Consider the following 20,620-nt stretch of genomic DNA (forward strand, 5'->3'; position numbering starts at 1 on the left):
TCCGTCTGAATTATCCCCAACAAAAAGGACTGGGGTTTGTGTTTGTTTGTTTTTTGGGGAAAAGGACTTTTAAACATTTTTTTTTCAATTCATTATGGATTATTTCCCAATACTCTTTTACATTCTTACAGGTCCACCACATATGAAAGAATGTACCCCTCAGCCTCATTGCATCCATGCTACAGAGTATTTTCCCCTCTCAGGTGGGTCATCCCACCCCTCCATCACAATCACGCTGATTATAATCAAAATTTGGAAACCTCTCTGTCGTGCACACATAATAATAGAACTTGAGGCCATCCAATAAAGATGAATGTTGTAAAATCAAAAGAAAGCACTTCATCACACAGCACATAGTTAAACTACAAAATTCGCTCCCACAAGAAGTAGTCCCGGCCATCAACTTACAGTAGATGACTTAAAAAGAAGATTAGACAAATTCATGGAAGATAAAACTATTGGCAGAGTGTCAGGTCGGGCTTGCTGGCTTCCCGCAAGCATCTGGTTGGCTGATGTGAGAACAGGATGCTGAACTATATGGGCCATTGCCCTGATGCAACAGGACTCTTGTGTTCTTATGAAGGAAGCTGAAGTCTAACAATAGCTCGAGAGTCCCAGATCCCTGTGTTAATTCACTGCTAGTGCATATCATGTCAATTCCTGGCCAATGCAAGAATGCTAATTGGGTCCTTCAATCAGGATTCAAATTTGTTCAGCAGCAGAGACAAAAAGTATAGCATAACCAGCGATGAAAACAAAGGATTATAACTAATAATGAATTGGTTTACTGGTTAAATTTTTCATTTAAGGAGTATAGAAGATGACGACTCAATGAAATTTACAAGGGTGGGATCTTGAATATAGTAAAAGATAATATATATATGGTTTAATAATAGGGCAGATGAATAACTGCATTAACAAAGCAAGCAAGCAGAGCAATGTTGTTAAAACAGTCTCCTGCTAACTTCCACTCGTCCATCTAGCTGTGAAACAAAAGTTCACTGTTAGTAATCTGCATAGGGTCATGATTTTGTGGTCTTCAGGTTGATGAAGCATGTGAAGAAAAGTTGGATAAAGAGTACCAGGAAAAAGAAGCAAACAAAAAATGATTCTCTGTACACTTGTCAGGAGTATGGGCAGGAGTCAGGCTCTGGGGCCTGTAGTGCTTTGCAGGACTGGAGCCTGCCTCAGCTTGTTCTGGAGAAGCAAGGAGTGGCCACTCAGGTGAGGCCTCAGCTTGTGCTGGAGAGGCAAGGAGTGACCACTCAGGTGAGGCCACTTGATACCTCACTGCACCTGGTGGCAGGAGCTGGGAGGGATAAAAGCTCAGCATTTCCCTTCAGCTCTTTGCCACAGCAACGCCATTCCTGCCTGGTTGCCTCTGGCCTCTTGCTCCTTGGACCCTTGCCTTGCCAACACCTTGATCCTTGACCCTTGGACCCTTGCCTTGCCGACGCCTTGCTCCTTGGACCCTCGCCTTGCCGACGCCTTGATCCTCGACCCTTGGACCTCTCCCTTGCTGACGCCTTGATCCTCAACCCTTGGACCTTTGCCTTGCCAACGCCTTGCTCCTCGACCCTTGGACCTTCGCCTTGCTCCTCGACCCTTGGACCTTTGCCTTGCCGATGCCTTGCTTCTTGACTCCCAGACCTTCGCCTCCGCCTTGCTCCTTGACCCTGCGACTGCCTGCTGCTGGACCCTCAACCCTGCACCTGTTCCCACTTCTACACCACCATCTTGCCTCTGGTCCTGACGTCCTCAGCCAGGGCTTCAACCGCCCGCCGACCGGACCGTGACAACACTTTTAAAGCATATGAACTGGACTGGACTTTCCCATATTTTGCATTTATGTCAGTACTTATGTGGGCAGAGCAACATAAAAAGTAGACTGTGAATCACCATCATCTGTCTGGGAGAGGGAATGGTGTAACTGGGATCGTTGCTGCATTACACCAGGGACTTTGGCAAACACCAGCACTAGTTTTCTGACACATGTTATGATTCCATGCATGCAGAGGCATCCTTCCCATAGGCGCTAGTGGCTTATTGTGTCAGGGTGCCGGCCTCTCAGGGGTGCCCTAGCATTGGTGGGGCGCAATGAGCCACTAGGCCCTATGGCTCTGCTGCCGCCGTGGGAATCCCCTGCCCGCCGAGCCGCTGTCGCCTGAGGGAGCAGTGGGAGCGGCAGTAGCAGGAGCTGCTCCCAAGGGGCCTTCTCCACGTCATCGGTGCCCGCTGCCCCACCACCACCACCCCCGGGGCACAGACGGCAGCGTGGCAACCGCCTCCTGCTCCTCAGGCCGCTGGGCAGCAGCAAGAGCGCCAGCAGTGGGCTGTAGTCAGGCAACCCCAACGGCGCCCTTCGCCCCAGGCTAAATTTTGGGAAAGGGAGGGAGCACCGGAGGGACCTTTGCGCCACGACACTGGATGTGCTTAAGACAGCCCTGCATGCATGTTGCATCCACCATGTTGGTAACATCCCATTATACTAAAGGCAGGATGTTTTCTTCTAATCTTTTCATCATCCAGAATGCCAAGGCCTCTTTTACAAGCCCATGAACTTCTTCAGTATAGACATGGTTAGACAAAAAATATTGCTAGATTTCTCATTTTTAAGAAAGTCATAATCTTGAGGATGAACGAGGAACAGAATGTAGAGCTAAAAACATTTAAAATACAACACCTTGGTTTGATTAGGGACCCATCTTACAGAATATGCCAATTAAATGAATATGGAGGTGGCAGAGTGGAGGAAAGATAGTCATTAGATTCAGAAATAGAAATCCAATGGGCAAAGTACTAAAGCGCGCTGAAAAGATATAGTTCAATTTTGAATACCATTAGTGGTGCAAGTTTTAAAGCTGAGACTTCTAATCATGTCCTTAATTAGTATCCTATTAGTTGTATTTTTAAACACGTACTCAGCTTGATAGCTGGCTCTTAATCTCTGTAATTATCTGCATTGTTTCTTGGAACTACAGTTAAATTATGCAGCACACCACAGACAAGCAATAAATATGAATTTAGGTCCTTTTTTTACACAGGATTTTTTTTAAATGCTAAAAATATGTGATTTCAAAAAGGGAAATAAAGACTGGGTTAGGAGCAATAATATTTCTTCTAGACATTATCAAGCCAACATATCAACATAGTTCTGTTTTCTGGATGCCTTCCAGAAATTTATCTCAAGCTAGATTGGCCAATGGCCTACTTCGTATTAACAATGTTTATCTTGTTAGGAGTAAAGCGGCAATGCTTGTAGCAACTTACCTGAGCCAGTTGGTGGTGATGGGGGGGGGGACCTGTTCTATCTCTTCACTGATTCCTTATCTTTTAATAATGACTTGTGGTAAACTACATCACTTCCTTTCACAGTTTTATTTCCTTCTTTTGACTTGCTTTTTTTCGAGTGGTGAGTGCTAAGTGGCGCCATATTGGCCACATATAAATTGGCCACAGAATGGTTTTACTTGCCATGACTAATAAACCTTTCTTTATTTTTTTTTCAACCAGAAGTCTGGCCAAACTATTTCTTTCTGCACACTTCACCGTATATACCAAACTCCAACATATCTAAAGTTTAGAATCTAAAGTTGAGATGCTCCCTTGCCATTTTCTAGGATGCTTTCCTAATGTATTTTATTAATGTAATATAATAATGTACAGTAATCTAGACAGTGCACTCCTGTTTGTAAGAAGGCTTCATATAAATATGCTGGTTGTGCTATTCCTATGTAATGTTGCATACTTCAGTAGAAACACTCCCAACCCTTCTATAAAAAAGAGCTTTGGATCCTGGAAGAGATGAACTGTAGTCATTAGCAACTACTAATGGAGATTAGAGTCCAATTCTCATAGCTACATTTTGATAGGAAATCGAGAGTGAAATGGACCTAGACTAGAGGGCAGCAGCAGCAGCAGGAAAGACGACTGTAAATTTGAAAAGCCAAAGGAAGCCATGGAGCATTTTAACAATCAGCAAGGCACTTGGCAGAAATACATTTCCTATTCTTTCAGGTGTGAGGCCTGTTGGTGTTTTATGCACTGCTTAGGCTAAAATGGTGTAAGCCACTGATTTGAAGATGTGGACCTGACTTTAATAAAACTATGCTGGAGAAAATCAAGACTCGTGGTCTGAACTTAGCAACAGGACCCCAGAGCATGTTGGAGCCTGTCCGGTTTAAGTATCACCTACATCCAAAGCTGTGCATCTTTACTGCTGGCTTTCATTTACGATCATGTTATTCTTCTATAAGCCACATTGCAGTTGACAGTAGGTGGACGGATTTTTTTTTAGTGCTTTCCCCAGCATCAGTCACCTTTATCCCACATTCCCAGCCAGCATGGTCAATTTCTTACCACTTTCTCCTCTTGCTACAGAAGATCTAAACCTCCCCACTGACTCAGGTAAGCCCAGTTGTCATTGTTATCAGGTACAACCTGTGTCTTAGATCCCAATGGGTTCCCATCAAGGATGAAGCTAGTCACCATCTACATAATTATTCCATCGTGTATCTTGATCATACCGCCATAGGCAACCTGCAGAACTTCAACTGTTGTTAAACTACAACTCTCATCAGCCCAAGCCAGCATGTCCAATGGTTAGAAATGATGGGAGGTACAGTTCAGCAACATCTGAAGGGCCAAGAATTCCATACTGTTGCCCTATCAGTGATAGTGTGATGGAATGTTGGGAGAGAGGGTCAGATCGTTTATTTAATTAAAAGGAAAAGCCACTTTTCAACAGAGTTTATTTACTTAAAATTATTTTAATTATTAAATTTTGGAAGATGAGGCTCCTTACAAGATGCTCTCTCTGCTAACTTGTTTTTAGAGATGTCATAGTCGATAATTGCCTGGTTCAGAATATGAATTTGCGCAGCTTTTAATGCTTGGCTGTGTTACAAATCAAGCACCTTTTTCCCGATAGTTTCTTCCTCAGCTTGGAAAATAAAATGAGATTCTGTGTGTATTTCTTGTAAACATTTTATGTGGTTTCTCTCCTCATCAATATCTAAAGCCCTATCTTGTTCCCAGATGTGTTTTTGTACTGAGAATGGGGTAGTTGCATTTCCAGGCTTTAGAACTGTAATTCCTAGCAAAAAACAATAAGGCACACATTGTACCAACATTACAAGCTGGGAGAAAACTTCGGGAAAACCTTTAAGCATTTTCCAGATGCTTACCAAGCAAGCTTTTAAATACAAAAACAATTCCAAACAAAACCACAAAGAGTTCATCTGTCACCACTTGTTTTAGTTGCCAAAAGCATGGGCAAGAGTAATATTTGGCCACGTTTTGAGCTGTTCAGGAATGTCAAACATACATGCAGTGGGTTTTCCTGTTTGAGATTTGCCCTTGCTAGCTGGCATTTGAGGGATTGCTCTCTCGGTCCTCTATTATAACTTCCGAAATATAAAACTTCTCTTAAAATCCTAGATGAATCTTTATAAACATTCAGCTGAGCTCACATGGAATTATTAATACATTACACTCCATTACAGAAGGAAGGTCACAGTGACATCTGGCGGCCTATTAAATTTGTCCCAGCCAATTGCAATGGGTAGTAAATTAAGAGGGAATGCCAATTCCATTCATTATTATTTTCTTGTATGTCTAGCAAGGATTAATCAAGGCCTTACCAAAGAAGCTGGTAATGAAAGTCCTGCTGAAGAACTGTGGCTTAATTAGGTATCATCTTACTACACACAACTGGTGACACAAGATGTAGAGCTCAGGAGGCTTCTTTAATTAATAAAAAAAATCAGAAGCTTTCATAAATAGCAATCAACATTGATACATCTGGCACTGTAATTGCACCATTGCCATGCGAGATAGCATGCACTTGCATGAGTGGAAAATAACTTTAGGGAATTGCTTTCGAGGTGCCATTCAACACCACTCCAATGAAGAATAGAAAAAGGAATTTGAGTTTGCCTAGACTCCTGATCCAGGAATGGGTGAGATCCATACTATTTGTGATATATTCACACAATTATATTATCAATATCGTTTTTATTGATTTTATGCTGTTTGCCACCATATGTTTTCTTAATGTTACAACCATTTCTTGCAAATATTAAATAAATACAAAATTTATGTGGGGATTGAAGGATCAGGCCATGTCAAACACGCAAAGTTACTTGATTTTTTTTCCAGTTGGGTATATTTATGGACACAGAGCAGTTAAAGTGTCTGCTTGCAAATATCCTATTGCCACAGGTTTAGCTAGGCAATACTCAGTCATAAAAACAGGGATGGGTATATGTACCCATTACAAATTCTCTCTGCGTTTCATTTTTCTAGTCTTAAGTACAGTTTGCCACATATCTGCGTCAGGTTTTTCTTTTTCAGTCCTCATGAAAAATTATGAGCATTTTAGCGCACATTTGTCACAATCCATTTTTGCAAGCAATTCCCACTAATAGAATGCATTTTTATGTTATCTTCAGCAATATATTATGCATTTTGTGCACACTGCCCCCTAAAACAAACATTTGTGTGTAGACCTTTTTTTCCGGTGGAAGGTTCACATTGCAAAACTTGGAGAAGGGTGAATTTTAAAAGGATAACTGCGTGTCTGTTTGTATATCATTTCAGGAAGGGTGAATTACGCAGGTTCGCATTAACATGTGCACTTATACCTTGAGCTGTGCATGAACTCAACCCTAGAGTCCTTCTTGAAGATCCTCCTCTGCCCCGTCCTCCACTATTTGTTGCCCACTCAATCCCAGAACTCACCTTCAAGTGTGCATTGCATGATTCCTGTTGATGAAGAGTGGCACAGAACACCCTCCTTCTTAATCCCAACACAGAAAGGCAAAGTAAACAAACACCTGAATCTGACACATTTTATATTCTGTTAGGTGTGTTAAAGTATTTCCCACTTCCCGTGCACGTACAAATGCAGCTTTTTCTACTTAGCTTGTTTTGTTTATTCTAGTCGCTAAACAGTAAAAAAAAAAAAAAAATCCCCATAAGAGATCTCACCTAACCAACTGGAAGTCTTATAAATCTGTTGGTATTTGCAGATTTAAAAAGTATCATCATGTTGCAAACACACACAGTAATTATTAAGGAGAATGAATGCTTTACATACAGACACACAGAGAGAGAAATCAGGTTGTAATGATGTTCCACCACCCTGATTATTTCAAATCATCACCTAATATAGCCCGCTCACAGTTGCTTCCACTGCTGTAAATTAAGAACACTAAATATTAATGTTCAGCCTCAGAAACAGTAATACATTTTCCACTGCCAGCTTATTTTATACCTACTGAGGATCAAACAAATAAGGTGGGCAATGATTTGGATCAGACCCACTGATTCATCGCAATCTAAAGCAATTCAGATATTTAAATGGGTCTTGCATAATATAAAAGCCTGTGCTTTGGATCCAGAATGTCCTATATAGTATATCAGGTCCCCCCTAACAGATGGCAAGTGTTGCTGTGCGACCTGGCAACCAGACCCTGTGTTGTGGGTGGGACAGTTTGGGTAGCCACCTATTGGTGGTCCCTCGATCTTGGGAGCAATTGGGCCAGAGGGACGCCAGTCAAAGTGATCGCGAGACCTCTATTTAAGCCCATGCACGTGACCCTGAGCTTCCTCTTTTGGGCTCAGTGCATCAGAACACCCGCCCACCTCTCCCTATATTTAGGGCTTGCGCTTGACCTTGCTATGCCGTCGTGTGTCGCCTGCTGTTGGGACAGGGGCACGGCAGGAATTTCCCCCACCTGGCTGATTGGCTAGTGCCACTTGGGTTTTGCCTACCACGTAGCAAATCGTCACAACTTATAAGGTTGCGGATAGGCTCTGTTCAGGTGGATAGGGGTGGCAGGATGCCTAGCCATCCCTATGCATTGGGTATTCCTTTAAGAAGGAATCTACGGACTCATGGTTGGTCTTCCCTGTGAGGGGTTGTGCCCGGAGCCAGAGCCCAGGGGACACCTGGGTGGAGGACTAGCAGGGCTCGTGCTTGCCATCTGTCCAAGGTGTTCACCTGAGGCTGACCTATGGTTGGTGCCCAGGGTCAGTGCTGCCCGCAAGGGTACAGGGAGGTAGTCGAAGCAGAGCCTATGCAACCACTCACTTGATTGTAATCAATAAAGTTGTGGCCTAAATTGTGCCAACCAAGATTTGAGTCTTGCCTGAATTTATTTCTTGGGGGTGGTTAAAAGGTCTCCACACGCAAATAATTTACTACAGATGTATCAGAGATCTCCAGAGCAGTGAGAGGAACTGCTGGATTTACTTTGCTCGAGAGGGCAGATGAATCACATACCTTCTCATTTGGCCTTGTGTTTGTTTGTTTATGGGACCCAGGTGGTGCTGTGGGTTAAACCACAGGGTCTAGGGCTTGCTGATCAGAAGGTCGGCGGTTCGAATCCCTGCAATGGGGTGAGCTCCCGTTGCTCGGTCCCAGCTCCTGCCCACCTAGCAGTTCGAAAGCACATCAAAGTGCAAGTAGATAAATAGGGACCGCTCCGGCGGGAAGGTAAACAGCGTTTCCGTGCGCTGCTCTGGTTGGCCAGAAGCGGCTTAGTCATGCTGGCCACATGACCCGGAAGCTGTCTGCGGACAAACGCTGGCTCCCTTGGCCTATAGAGCGAGATGAGCGCCACAACCCCAGAGTCGGACATGACTGGACCTGATGGTCAGGGGCCCCTTTACCCTTTACCTTTTACCTTGTTTGTTTATATACCACACACAAATATGTGTGTGTGCGTGTGTATGTCTCACACTGTTTACCGTATATACTTCTTTATTGTGATAAAGCCTCAAAGCAGTTAAACCAGCCTCTTGATCCCAAAGCATATTAACAAGGCAGGTCGCAACATTTAAGGCACAAATTGCATTAAAACGAAACAAAACAGCAGCAGATAAAATAACCAGCAACGAAAAAGAATCATCTACAGAAGAACCATCTCAAAGTGATTTCCAACAAATACCCAATTTTAAAACATCTACGTACAAATATAAGAGCAGCATCAAATCACATAAATAAGCGGGGATGGGGGGGCATTTTAAGTTCTTTCTAAAAGTCATTGAAGAGTGAGGCAAAGGAGAACATTGAGAAGATGAAAAGATGCCACAATGAAGAAAGCTGTTTCTTGCTACTACCCACCTCACTTCAGAAAAAGGGGGCATTTCTGTCACCATTTGGGGGTGGAATTCAATCACAACCCAGTAAATTCTTGCTGTTCAATTAAAGATGATTTGGAGCTCTTGCAAATAAAATTTTAAAACCTGCTTCTCCGAAAGATTGGACTTACTGTGACAAGCAAAATAACAGGGAAATGCCCTGGAAAGTGTGGAGGTAACACTTGCTTAATGTTTGCAATGTCATCTAATCTCCCCGAAAACAAATCAGGCTAAACGCTCATTAAATATCTGGTGTTGTCTAATCTCTCTGCAAACCAGGCTGGATTCTCATTAAACAGCTCATCTGGGAGCACCCAGGCCCTCTGACAAAAATAATAATAATAAAAAATGAAGAGCTGAGCAGATTCACGTGGGAGCAAGCACTCAGCTTGCTATGGAATCCAGCTATTTTTAAAAAGGAAACTTGTAAATACAGTTTAATCTGTTTAGCCACTATAAAGTGGCTGAAAACAGCAGCAATCTGTCTCACAAAACTTTGCAACGTGACCTCTAAACAATTGATTTAAAAAAAAACAACTTCAGGGATTTTTTTTGGGGGGGGGGGTGTTCAGAGGTCTTCTTTCTCTTCTGCCTGCCAGCCCACCCAAAACTGCCAGCCGTTCTGTTACAAGCAGACAAGGCTGCCTTTCTCCATCCAGATTGCCAGAGGCGCTATATGCACTTGAGTGGCTTGATTCTAGGGCAAACCTTAATTTAAAATTGCTCTAATAAATTATGAGATTTCAGCATTCAAGTAAGGCTTGTCGGGTTGCTGGCAGCTCAGAAAGTCCACATGCAGTTCCCACGTGTAGCACAGGCCACTAGCAATGGAGTTCAAAGACACCTCAGAATCAGCGGCGTAACCAGCAGGCTGCAATTCACATCTCCCCGCTTTATATTTCACACAGCTGTTTCATTACGCCTGGCGAAATAGTTCTACTTTCTTTTGGTGGATCAGTTTGAAAACGGATGCCGTGCTATTTGCATTTAGAGCACTGACACATCAAAGTTACAGTCAAGTTAATGAATCATGCAGTAGTAAAGGAGCTTCCTTTTTCCTTTCCAAATATGGGCCACAATATCAAATGTAGCCACCCTAAGCAAATGTAATAATCTTTCAAAATTATACTCAGTCCCTTGGTGTTTGAACAAACTGACAATGCTAATGAAGGATCTAGCAGCACAGCAGTCAATGATCAGGGGAGATATTGGGCGCCACACATCAAATGCTTGCATCTCACGTGGTTGGAAGGGACCACGGGGGGTCATTGCATCTAACCCCCTGCAATGCAGGTATGTTTTGCACAATGTGGGGCTTGAACCCATGACCCTGAGAGGAAGAGCCCCCTGCTCTTCCGACCGAGCAATTTTGGGAGGACATTTCTAAAGCCAAGTTGCAAACAAAGGGACTGCTAGAAGAAGAAAAGGCCCCTTATGTTTTGTTTCTGTCCAGTATCGTTTCCATGCAAAGTCATGACAAATCATAAAAGAATAATGCAGAGGCCAAGCTAAAGCAGAAAACCTGACAACCAAGTGCCAATTGGGGTTGGAAGGAAAAATCATTTCTCTCAACTAGCAACACAAAACCCAGTAAAGAACAAGCACTATCCCTGGGTAGGAGGTGAAGCTCATGGTGCAAAATGGCCTTATCTGTTGAACAAGCAAGGCTTTTAAGCACTGGGCGCACTCTCCACTCTCATGGGATCTTGCGAGATCTGGAAAACCCACTCTTCCCACTGCCAAGACCCACACCACCACCACACCATTTGCACCCTGCGCACAGAGGTGCACAGAGATGTGCCCTCTAACAGTGCCATACAATGTGTATAACCATCAGGAGCAGAGCATTTAAAGTGGCGGCAGCCATGCTGTGCAATTCACTCCCATGTTTACTAAAAATGCTCCTTCAATTTTATCCTTCAGATGCTTGCAAAAATAATTTGTTTAACCAAGCTTTCCCTGAAGATTGGCGGCCTAATGTGCTACTAGTTTATTTGATTGCTGAATTGTTTTTAATGTTTTGCATTTTACATTGCCTAATGCAATCTTGTTGTTCGCTGCTTGAGAGAGAGAGAAAACCTTTTTGAATGAGAGTATATAAGCTTACTAGGGGGATGCGGGGGGCGCTGTGGGTTAAACCACAGAGCCTAGGGCTTGCCAATCTAAAGGTCAGTGGTTCAAATCCCCGTGACTGGGTGAGCTCACCCAGGTCGGCGGTTCGAATCCCTGCAATGGGGTGAGCTCCCGTTGCTCGGTCCCAGCTCCTGCCAACCTAGCAGTTCGAAAGCACATAAAAGTGCAAGTAGATAAATAGGTACCGCTCCAGCGGGAAGGTAAACGGCATTTCCGTGCACTGCTCTGGTTCGCCAGAAGCAGCTTTGTCATGCTGGCCACATGACCTGGAAGCTGTACGCCGGCTCCCTCGGCCAATAACGCGAGATGAACACCGCAACCCCAGAGTCGGTCACGACTGGACCTAATGGTCAGGGATCCCTTCACCTTTTTATATAAGCTTACTAAATAAAACAATAACAGTATTAGCAGGTGAAACCTGCTATCCCATTTCATTTTCAGGGATGCTTCTCCACTTGACAACTTTTGAGCATTCCTCATGATCTGTTGCAGATTTATGATTAGTAGCTTCAGAGTCAAGGATCAGATCTTACAACCCTGTCCTAGTCAGGTTGCCCTTGTCTAAAAGGCAGCCTTGTCTCATCACCAAACTGAGAAAGATCTCACCTTTGAAAGAGGCAGAGAATGAATAGTTTATTTCTTACCTGTCGGACTGGGAACTTCAGCCCAGCATGGTCAAGCTCAAGACAGTGAGGACAGTTGGGATGGCCTGAGATTCAGTGTACAGGAGCTCTTCTTTACCCCTGGCATCTGCTCCCACCTCCTATGTGGACAAAAGGACGGCTTATTCTGTTGCCTTTTCTTTTCCTACTGTCTTCATCTAGCAAGTGCTGTTTTTCTAGGGAAAAAAAGTGGCCAGAACTCACCATGAACGCCTCCCTTGTTCTCTTATAATGGCATTATTCTTATTATTATATGGAGGAAGGCTATCTTTCAAGTAACTTCCAGGTAACCAAGTAATTCATGGCTTTGTGGGTCAGAACGAACACTTTGAATTGTGCTTGGAAATGAAGAGGCAGCCAGTGCAGTTGGCGCAAAAGGGAGATAACATGAGCTCTATATGGAAGGGAGTGTCTTGGAAGAGGGGCTGGCTGGCTGTCCGAACTCCTGAACAGGGGTGTTCTACATTGCAACATTAAAATGTGTTTTATTTACAGGCCATATGATTATGTGGAGTGGTCTGCTTAAAAATTACTAATAAGTAAGTGAAAACCACATTCTCTCTTATATTGTTGTCAAAGCATGTAGGTAAACAATTGCCTTGATAACCTTGTGTAATTTGTGACACAGCTTCTAAAATAAATACTACTGAGCACCTTCTTAAGAAGCTGTGAATTTTGGCTCATCTGTACTGTAGCTTTTGAGTGTTGTGTGTAAAATGCATTTTAAACATTTCCGAATATGCTTGTTGTTTCTGACTGATGTTCAGCCAAGACTTTTTTTTTGTAGGTTTCTGGTGCAAGAGAATTTGTTTTAAAGCAGCATCAAGAAGGAGAAAAGCTCCCCAGAGAAATGCAATCTTTAGTTTTCAAAGTAAGAAGTTTGCTTTCAATTTACATTGAAAACAGGCAGGGCTTCTGGCTTGGAAAAATTATGCAGATATAAAATGCATTGATTTTCCTAATGCCCTAGATGCCTTTGAATTTAATGCTAGCATTAATAATTTACACTGATACTTTAACATACACACATATATATTGCAGCCAATGGACTTATATATTCTTTAACAAGCAGGTAGCATTCTATCAATGTCAAAGAGATTTGTAATCTACCCTTACCATTTCATTTACACTAGGTCAAGCTGGGATTTTAAATTGGCTTAAAAGACCAATTGAGGTTACTGCCTAACTTGCTGTTTCAATAACACTATGTTATATATTTCTTTAAAAAATACTTTTCCCTGAGTCATTTTCTCCTAAGGAAAAATAAATGTCTGTTTCTTATTGCAAAACCTTACCAGTTTTAACACCCTGTTCCATGCTGCTGTAATTTAGGGTGCAATCCTGTACTGTAGTTACACTAGCTAAATGACTTGAGAATAGGGCTGGGGGAGCTCTTGTGGCCCTCCTTTTTATCTGGTCCCACGGGTTATAATCCTCATTGGTCCAGGTTCACACCCCAAGTGTTTCTGTACACCTCGAACTCTGATTATTGCTTCTTGTTTGTCTGAATGGAAGACAGAGAGTACACTTCAGGTTGAGTACTTTCAATTTAAGTACTCTGCAGACCCGTCTGGAACGGATTAATCCACTTTCCATTACTTTCAATGGGAAAGTTTGCTTCAGGTTAAGTACACTTCAGGTTAAGTACGGACTTCCAGAACCAATTAAGAACTTAACCTGAGGTACCACTGTAATTTGGTTGGATTTGTAATAATTTGGAAAATTAATAGAAATAACTGCAAATAATAAAAATGGCAAAAAAGACCCTAAGCAAGCTCAGAAAGGGCAAAAACAGCACAAAAATGGCACCTAGCAATCCCATGAGCCTTTTCACTAACCAACCTTTGAGGCCTGTGGAAAATAGAGTTTGAGGAAGGAGGTTTGGAGGAAGTGATTGTGGTAAAGTTTGGTGGCCTGGTAAAATTGCTGCTGGTTTTTCAAAGGGTTTCTCGGGGGTTTCCATAGGTTTAGAGAGTGTTTGCAGGCTTTTCCAATGATGTTTCAAATACTCATGATTTCACATAAATTGGGAGTTGCCTGTACTGTATATAGAAATTCCACCACACGTCCATTTTGTGTGACTTCACGAAGAGCTGAACTAGAGGGATTCGTGTACAAGATGGAGGCCATCTGTGCACAATATCAAACTGTTATTGTCAATCATGGTAGGAAGAGAACCAGGAGGAAGGGGACACTGCTAATGGTGGGAAGTCCAGTCAGATCAAAAGGACAAAGATGCCTCAAAGCTCTAGATGGCACTGAGAGGCTAACTGCATCTGAAACACAAAATGGAGGTCGCTGTTCTCTGCCCTCTCTGCTAGTCAAACGGGACACAACATTCCACACATTTACACTGCCATCCTCCAGACCACAGCTGACAGTCACCTGCCGATGTTGCAGTTTTTTGTTTTTTGTTTACAAGCCCCAGACCAGGCATAAGTGATTTTTCCATCATTGAATTCAATGGAAAGAAAGATTCATAAAAATCTGCATCATCCACAGCCTTGGCCACGTTGGCCCAATAACAGGAAGGATCACAGGATACTAGGTAACTTTCTCGCTTTTTGAAACATTGCTTTGGGCAAGAGAGGCAAAAAGCAGTCGTCACAGTCAGAATTTGCTTCTGGTCTATCAGAAAGTCCCAGCTGAACCCAATTCTCTGATCAAAGTTCTATGTCTGAATAAAAAGGCTGTGTGAGATGCTCAACGGGCTCATCACATAATGCCCCTGGTCGTCCTGAAGTCAACAGAGGGATTAAATTGTTTTACAATTTAAAGTGTTTGCCAGAGCTGAGTTAAAATTTGTATTATAGCATGCCAATCCAGTGAGATTGTGTGTGTGTGTGTGTGTGTGTGTAGCCAAGGAAATCATAACATACAAAGATATTTATATCATTTGCAAGGGTTTCCCGTTTCACTTCAGTATAGTATCTGGGTGCTTATCTCTGTACACTGACTTAGAAAATCTTCTAGTGGAGGAAGTCTGGATCAAAGTATATGGAGAAAATGTAACATCATTTTTTTCCCCATATACTAGGTTGGAACATAGTATCACATGCTAATAGAAATGGAGATGATTTTCATCAAATATTGTTTTCTGCTGCTCCAGAGAAGCGGACACAGAGCAATGGATTCAAACTTCAAGAAAGAAGATTCCACCTAAACATTAGGAAGAATTTCCTGACAGTAAGAGCTGTTCGGCAGTGGAATTTGCTACCAAGGAGTGTGGTGGAGTCTCCTTCTTTGGAGGTCTTTAAGCAGAGGCTTGACAGGCATATGTCAAGAATGCTTTGATGGTGTTTCCTGCTTGGCAGGGGGTTGGACTGGATGGCCCTCGTGGTCTCTTCCAACTCTATGATTCTATGATTCTATGAATTGCAGCTCTCTCCTCCAGCCTTTTCCACCCTTAATAATCCAGATGGAGTCCAGAGAGAGAATTAAGATTGCTAATACTTTACTGGATAAATTGAACAAAAACAGTACACAATATGAGCAGAGCCTTGTTCATAGCAAGAGGACACTACACTTACAGGGGAGAAACTCCCTCAAACTATACAGCCAGTCAGAGCACAGGTTACCTAAGCATGCCACTCTGATTGGGAGCTAGGCAACACCTCCACCACCCTTCTTGACTGGCTGTTAACAGAGTTAACCCTTAGGTTACTGATTGAATAGCCCCTGCTGTTCTACTTCCAACTTGGAAAATCTCTGGAATAGAAGGAAAGGAAAGGGAATTTGTAAAAAATCATCTCCTAGTCTTTCTGTTAAGCAGGAGCCTGCAGTAGGCCAAAGGTCCTTCCATGAACAGAAGGCATATGCCAATCCAACCAATTTATATTATCTTCTTTTTTTACATCATACTTCTTCCCATCCCAAAGACTGCCGTGTCCACTTTCAATGTCTTAGGCAACTACAGAGGCAAACAACAAGAAAATGTCTACACAAGAAACAAAGAGAAAGCACCAACTCTTGCCTGCTGTTGCCAAGAAAATATTGAAAGTAGAGCGACAGCACAAACTAAGCGCTCTGGGAATCAAAAGAGAAAAAGACTAAAAATCACAATACTTTTTGAACATCTCATATTTTAAAAATACGTGGAGCTGGTAATTCTACTTATCTTCAATTCCATATGTAGGCCTGCCTGCACTTCACTGGTTCTTTACTTTAAATGTATAATCCAGTATCTGGCACAGAATTTGGCATTTTGAGAATTTTATCACCCTACTCCTTTTCTCTTTTATAAAATCAAAATAAAATGTTGATTAAAGTGTTGGCTCTGTTTTCTGTTGAAAGCTCATAAGCCAGCAGAGGTTTGGGGCAGATAATTCAACTGTCAGGTGAGTTGTTGTCTGGCCTGTAACATCATTTTCTTCTTTTCCCCAAGACAACAAGCTTTTATCTTCTTTCTCCCTCTATCCATTTGCAACCCATCTTTCTTCTCTTCCCCCCCCCCCTCACATCATGGATTCGGAGAGGAGAATGTGAACTCCCTTTATCAATGTTGCCAATGTTTGTAACTTACTGTTTCAGAATAATAATCGCAGCAATTTGTAATGGCTGTCTCCTAGTTTAGGAATATGTACAGGGCCATCTTAAGCAGGTCGGGCGCCCGGGCGCCGTGGTGCGCAGATCGCTCCGGTGCCCCCGCCCCGCCCCGTTTCTTCCCGCGGCTGGTGGGCGGGCGCAGCGTGGTTTTCGCGTGGCTTCGCTGTGCAGCGCCCCCCTGCCGACCCCTAGAACCGGCCCTGAGTATATACGATAGCACTGTATAGAGTACCATCCCATTTTTGGGTTGTTGTTTTTGTGCTGCTTTTATCAATATATAAAATAAAGTACCCAGACATGTATTATGCTGATATATGCTTTAATCTTTTTTATATCTGATATTAATATATATTTTTATAAAAAATATTTCAAATAGTTGTTTTTAACAACCTTTAACATTTTTTGGGTTGCTTTATCTTTTTGTAAACCGCTTTAAGAACTTTTTTTTACAATTAAGCATTGTATAAATTTTCTTAAATAAATAAGAGATGACTACTGGAACCTCATTTTTTAAGAACCCCCCCCCCAAACAATGATAATAATTATGAATTAAGATCCCATTACACTTCCCTAATAAAGCTCCTTTTTTACATTCTGGTTTATTGTTCTTTCCTAACAGAAAAACATTCACAGATGTGTATTCTCTTACTATTTTCTTCCTACCGCCTGCCCCCTCTGGTCCATTTTCTCAACACAAAAGTGTTGCTGGTTTGTTTGCTTGTTTGATTGTTTACAGATATCATAAGTTTCAACCGGATATTCAAGTCTTACGAGAAATTATGTCTATGACAGCCCTATGCCACGTGGGAAACTTTCACTGATGTGAAGAAATTGGATGCTTGGGACTCTTGCTCTCTTCTTTCCCATGAAAAAGATTTAAAAGATTTCTATCTCCCTGTAAATGGCAAAGAGAGCAGAGGGAACAGAGAGTGTTGGTAAACTGTGGGTGACAAAAACAGCCAATATACCACTCGATAGATCTACTATCACCTATTTTTTAAGGATCCAAGAGAAAACGTCAACAATTTGAAATAACTGGGCCTTGCTTTAATTCACTGTCACTAACAATTGATTTTACAGTCTGGTCAATTTTGCCCGCAGACAGAGGTGGAGCGGGGAAGGAAGCCACAACGATGGAAGAAAAACCACAACTATATTGGGTACAGCTTGCAAGTAGCATGGTGTGGCATTCTAGCAAGAGAGTCCTGTTTCTGCCAACCAAATGCTGTCAGAATGGCATTGCTCGGCCTGCCTGCTGGGTGTGTGTTGGAAGATGGGAAGAAGCAGCCACTGGCAGCTGGAGCCCTGGGCCCAGTCATGCATTGCTTGGAGGATGGAATACTGGCACTCTTACCAAAATCCATGTAATAGTGGGGAACACATGGCCCTCATTCCAGTCAGCATACACAAAGATCAGGGGTGATGACTGAGAAACATCTGTAGGGCCCCACATTCCCCACTCCTCCACTATACTTGAAAACCTCTAGACTTACTCAGTGAAGAACTGTGCATTTACTCAACAGCCTCATAATTATCTTGCACTGTCCCTGATATAACTGATCTCTGCAACGTTTCTGGCAAGCTCAGCATGATGACCAGGCAACATTGCCTTTCCCTGTGACTGTGGAAACTGATAGGACCGTTTCATATGTACCTAAAGTATGGAGTTTTATTGTGTGGACCCAGAATTGTAAAGTGAGGTATGCTCAGCCAGGAGACGTGACCGGCAGCAGAGTCCAAATGAATGTACACTCGGAGGCAAACTTATGTTTACCTCTGTGCCATGTGTGAAATGGCCCCTAGTGTCTGCCAGATCAAGTGGAGAACATCTGTGCCCTTTCCTGTGGATTCAGAGCAAAGATGGAGTCTGTACCAAACTGCCCTAAGAATCCTCTTTTGAGAAACTGTGCTATTTATCAAATTAATTAACGTGTTTTGAAGCCTCATAATCAGCAAACGGTGTTTATTCAGCAGACAGATAATGCGAACAGAGAAAGATTTCAATTAACTTAGAGACAATAATGCTATCTCTGAAGTTCCTTCCTCTCACCTCATTTTCCAAAGTAATTCTTCAGAAAGAAACATTCTGCCACTTCTGGAACCTGGTAAAACTCTCTCGTTCCTTTAACATATCTGACATATTTTGCAATTGCTTCCTCTGAAGCAGATTCTCAATCCATTTGTCCCCTGGCTAGTTGTTAAAATTACGTAAACTTCAGTAGCTTCTAATATTAGCTGGCTGGGTGAGGCTACAATGCAAGTTAGAGCATTGGAAAAAGAACAAAAATGCTCCAGTTCTTCAACAGTTGCATTCGATTCACTTATTCAAGAACTGTTTCATTTGATTCCCTGGGAAGACTTTTCTAATCTGCAGGGAGACTAGCAAACTCTTTGAAATGCCAGAAGGCCTATCAGTCCTTTCCCTTCCCTGACATTCTATGTCTAAAATAATAATAAAGTACCATAGCAGTAAGAGCTGACATAACATTTCCTCAGCTCTGGGTTTTTTCCCCTTTTTTAAAGACAGCATTCCAATACTCAAATGATTCAGAAAGTGAGAGAAGGCTTTTCTTAATGATACCAACCTTGTCTATGCCAAGCGGCACTGGATAAATGCTCTCTCCATGCTACATTATGAACCCTTTGAAGACTGGTATCCTAAACCCACTGGCAGCGTTTGGTAATTTACAAACATACGCAGAGATAATAGTTGAATACGGCACTCCTCACTTCTAGTCAGGCAAGCTGTGTATCAAAATGTTCATATACTGACAGGCATGGTCAATGTACGGTAATAAGATTATTGTCTATAGCAGGGGTGCTCTATGAATGAGGTGGCCGAGGATAACTTTTGGTCTTGTTTTCTAACCTTGAAAAGAATGACGTTCCAGTGCTCAAAAAAGCACCATGAAAGATTTCGGGGGGGGGGGGGTTATAATGAATTAAAGAGAGTGTTGAAAAACACATTTACCAAGAAACCAGAATCTTTTCTATTGGGTATAGTCGGGAGAGAGATTCCTAAGAAAAATGTTAATTTTTTTATGTATGCCACAACGGCGGCAAGAGTTCTGCTAGCTAAGAACTGGAAATCCCATGAATTACCAACAGTGGACGATTGGCAAATGAAGATGATGGAGTACATGGAAATGGCTGAGATGACCGGAAGAATCCGCGACCGGGGAGAAGACGCGACAGAAGAAGAGTGGAAAGACTTTAAATCTATTTGAAAAAAACATGCAAAAATTGTATACCAAGAATATATTTAGAATTGTATAGAAGCTGAGGATTTAAAACCTAAGTGAAGTATACAGAAAGGATAGATTTGAAATTTTAAGATATGTATATAAAAATGCATTAGAAATTGCTAAAAGATAAAAATGAAATGAAGAGCAGATGGGGGGAACTCGAGGAGGTCCCTATATACAATGTTAAAGAAATTTGGATTTGGATGTTTGTTTTCTTTCTTTTTTATTGTTATGCTATTGTTCTTTAATGTGTTCTACTGCTTTTTAAGTTGTTGTTGATCTTTTGTTTTCCTCTTTTGTGTTTATAAAATCAATAAAAATCATTATTAAAAACAAAAACAAAAAAGCACCATGAGACTCTCTCCTCCAGTGTCAACACCCTCAGCCCTCTCGCACATTTATAGTAATGGGTGAGTGGAGTCACAGGTTCCTCACCCCTGGTTCATAATGTTGACCTTTATAAGGCAGATGGTGGAGAGGAAGGTCTCGAACTGGGTCTTCCAGTCGCCTGGCTCTATCTCCTGCCCCAACCAACACCTTCATATCCACCGCAAGTCCTGTCAGACTGAACTCTGTGGTTCAAGGCTGAACTTCCCTGAGCATTAAAGGCCAATCTTTGCCCACCAGGCGCTATGAAGCCCTACCATCAGTCTTGCCCGTTTCTCTTGGCTGTGAGGATGGTCCCATTGGCTGACATCTTGACCTCTGCTGGGTTTTGACCTACATCTGTCCCCTCTGGTCCTTGTTTGCTGTTCTGATGTTCTTCAGAAGATGCTGCTTTCCATGCACTCAGTCTATGGCACTGAGGCTTGTTCCTCTACACTTCCTATGGTACTTTGCCTCCCTCTTGCACTTCTTTGCTGAACAACTAAATTCAATAACTGTCCT

General features: G+C 42.4%; 1 long non-coding RNA gene across 2 annotated transcripts in view; it reads right to left on the minus strand.

Moving 5' to 3' along the window:
- LOC118091360 (uncharacterized) overlaps positions 1-20,620 on the minus strand; it is a 133,461-nt gene that overhangs the window by 94,895 nt on the left and 17,946 nt on the right. For both annotated transcript variants that reach the window (XR_004693376.2, XR_009558238.1), the window contains exon 4: positions 11,925-12,043. This is a non-coding gene — a long non-coding RNA (uncharacterized LOC118091360). The remainder of the gene's footprint in view (positions 1-11,924; positions 12,044-20,620) is intronic.

The sequence above is a fragment of the Zootoca vivipara genome, chromosome 10 (assembly GCF_963506605.1).
Source record: "Zootoca vivipara chromosome 10, rZooViv1.1, whole genome shotgun sequence".
Lineage (NCBI taxonomy): Eukaryota > Metazoa > Chordata > Lepidosauria > Squamata > Lacertidae > Zootoca > Zootoca vivipara.